At 32.5% G+C, this 3,591-nt stretch overlaps 1 long non-coding RNA gene across 1 annotated transcript; it reads left to right on the forward strand.

The window, feature by feature from the left end:
• The first annotated feature begins 687 nt into the window (after positions 1–687).
• LOC111390804 lies at positions 688–2,005 on the forward strand. Its single transcript, XR_002701984.1, has 3 exons — positions 688–893; positions 1,344–1,390; positions 1,694–2,005. It is a non-coding gene; the product is annotated as an uncharacterized LOC111390804 (long non-coding RNA).
• Positions 2,006–3,591: the final 1,586 nt, after the last annotated feature.

Genomic DNA, 3,591 nt, shown 5'->3' on the forward strand with positions numbered 1-3,591 from the left:
AGATAATGAGAAACTACATTTATAATTGTAATGAACTTAACTCAATACCCTTCTTGGGGTGGCTAGGTTAGATATCTGATGCCTTCATATATAACTCTTTCTCTATGAGCTCTGCTTTCGGTTAATAGTATAAGTATTCTAATAGGACTTCAGTTTTTGATTCGGGAAACTATTTCTTACTGAAAAGTTTCATTATCTTACTTCATTTCATTTCTCTTAGAGGCTAAACAGTACTATATTGACCTGCGAAAGATGCTGAGGTTTTTTCCTTTTTCTTAATTTATTTTTTTGTTGCTCTCATTTGAATACCATAAAGTCTAACTATATAAAATTGAGGAGGTTCGATGAGGTTTTTGGAGTGAGTAAAGTAAGGGTAACAATTTCTTATATTACTTTTATTTCATAGGCACACGTCTCTTCCCTCTTTTCCCTTCCCTCGATCCTAAAAAAAGAAAAAAAGAAAAGAAACACAAACACAAACTCACATCCAATCTCATTTCGAAACTGCTATACTGTATATTCTAGTCATTGAAATTACTTATTTTATATAAGCCTATGTCTTGCTTATGTTAATGAACTGTTTATAAACACTTGGTCACTTTTTTATCCACACATTACGATAAATTCACAAGTACTATTCACTTGTCCACCACTCATTTTTATATATTTATAATTTTAACTGTTTATAAAAACATACTTTAAATTCCTCTGTAAAAGATTCATTTGATTTTTTGGAAGTGACAATCTACGCTGTCTCTGTCATCACTACATTTTGAACTTGTGAAAGTTGAATGTCATCCTTGAACAGGAAGACGGAGAAGAAATAACTGCAAATTCACTTCATCCTGGAACAATCACAACCAATCTTTTCCGTAACCTTGGTGTTTTTGAAGGTAACTTGGGTGTTTTCGAAGGTATATTTATACGATTTGACTTAATGCCTCAATAACATGTTATCAACTAACTTCTAGTTGCGTGTTTGGAGTTTGGGTTCTATTGGAATCAATTGTTTTCGGAGACAAATAAAAAGTGAGCTTTTATGCTAATGGTGAAAAAGATCATTTTCCAGTCTGTTAGATATATATTAAGGTTTCAACAAAATTACTTATATAAGTATCTTAAATTCATGTGATTACACGGGTTTTCATAAGTACCTTGAACTTGGAAGAAACTTTCTTGAGAAGGCACAAGTTCGTAGTCTCCGGTACAAATTTCCTGACTTACATCAACATTTGTAGCCCTATATACTTGATTCATGATATAGTGGGAGAAGGCTAAACATCTTCGTCTATGCGTGGTGCATATCATTTCTAACTCGGTTTCTACTTTCTTGTTTGGTGCAGGTGTTATAAGTACAGTTGGTAAATTTGTGTTAAAAAACATTCCACAGGTATATTCCCAGTCAGGCTATGCATTTCGAAAGTACAGCTTGAAGATTTATGCTATTCTTAAGTTCTCTAAAAGTAGTATTAATATTTGACAATAAGATTTTCGAGTCTAGTACTAATTAAAGAAGCGAGAACTCGAGAAAGGAAAAATCAGCCCAAAAAAAATAATAATAATAATAATAAAATTATTCAACAGTCTTTTTTGAATTGGAATTTGTCATGAAAGAAAACATATTAAACTGATGACATTTAGAGGGAAAAAAAAAATGGGTTTCTAACATTTCTTGTCTAAATTTGGTCTAAAGGGGGCATCAACTAGCTGTTATGTGGCATTGCATCCACAAGTGAAGGGGAAAAGTGGTGAATATTTTTCAGACAATAACTTGGCCGCGCCAAGCTCAAAGGCTGCAGACACAGAATTGTCAAAAAAATTATGGGAATATAGCATGGATTTGATTAGGTAATGTTGTATTACCGATATCATGGAAGCAAAGTTTAAAGAAAAAATATATTCAATATTGTCGTATTGGTTTGTGTCCTTCCATGAGGGGCGTTACTATGGGTTATGTATATGTTTTGCTGGAAAAAAATGAGTAAATGACTTAATTTTGGCACAATTTTTGGTGGGATCTATTGGTCCAATTTGGAAGATCAAAGTTGATCTATGTTCTCCTCCATGAAAGTATCAAAACCATATATTTACTTGTCAAAATTGATGAATGAATGAATAAGAAATTGGAGCTCAAAATTGATTATTGGAAGATGGTTTATGTTGAAAAATTAGATTTATCCCACATAGGAAAAAGAAGAAAGTATGAACTACTTTATATATGGCTACACTTTGGAAAGATATAATTATGTATAAAATAGAGTCTCTCTCCATGTGCACGCGCGTAGGGGGTGAAAATTATGGATCGAAATAGCCTTCGGATCTTGAACTTGTGTGTGAGCGCGATCTGCGTACACGAATGTCGGATCGAATAGAGCAAAAATTAGCTCATTTGGAGTGTTCACGTTTTGCAATTTTTTTTCTTTCTCCAACTGACTTTTGAGTTTCTGAAACTACTAAAACTCCAGCAGCAATTGAACTCTAATGTTTATTGCCATAGAATTAATGACAGATTTATCTTATATTAAGTCTCATTTCTAATAATTCTTACACACCAAAAAAGCACGCGAAAATACTGCATATAGCAAAATTAGTCCGCATCACAATATCATTCAGTCTGTTTGTATATATAATTTTTCTGTCAGCATTGTCTTGGTGGTGATATTGTTTGGATACTAATCAGTTCGTCGAAATAGTATCTGTGGTGCTCAGATCTTAATGATTTTATCGTTGTATATTGGAAAACAGACGCTCGAATTAAATCTCAAACACTTACGGTAAGGGGACGAATTTTTTTAAGGAAATTGTGCTCGCGCAGGTTTCGGATTGAAGATTCATTTCCTAAATTTTATCTTATTTGTTCGACTTACATAGTCATACGCGTGCTTCATGTATTTTAAAATTTATTTTTTGCTTATATTGAAAAAAATAATAATAAAAATCTGAAAATTTCTTTTGAGATTCGATTTGGTAAGTAAATATATGGTGTTCTACAATTTTAGCCAGTGCAAAATCGGTATATGGAAATACAATATCTAAAGATAATGTGTGCATATACGATAGACGGCATATACGGTATGTTGTGAAAATATGATATGCTGCATATATGGTAAGCTGTAAATACGGTATGCGTAAATGCGATATTTGCATATACGGTATGCATAAATTGAACATGTAAAGTGCATATACGGTATGAATGAATTCGGTTTCGTCCACTACACTAAATTCCAACAAATTTAAAATAGATTCTAAGAAAAAATTGGTTTCTTATACTGTTAACTTTTAAAAACTAATTTTTTCCTTTGATTTTCAGAAATGCCAATTGAATCGACCAACATAGATGTGATCTAAATTGGCCTATTGAAAATCAGGCTGTGGGCTTTGCTATAACTCAAGGGCTAACAACCGTGGCTAAAATACTAAGTCATGTTATGAGTCAAACTGTGGCTCCAACAATTGGCTATACCGTTAATATTCCAATTAATCATGAAGAAAAATCGAAAAAATTCAATGGCTTGGATTTCAAAAGGTGTAGTAGAAAATGCTATTTTATCAAACCACTTTGAATCTTACGAGATTCTTTACTGTGGTTGC

Source organism: Olea europaea, unplaced genomic scaffold (assembly GCF_002742605.1).
Source record: "Olea europaea var. sylvestris unplaced genomic scaffold, O_europaea_v1 scaffold716, whole genome shotgun sequence".
Taxonomy (NCBI): domain Eukaryota; kingdom Viridiplantae; phylum Streptophyta; class Magnoliopsida; order Lamiales; family Oleaceae; genus Olea; species Olea europaea.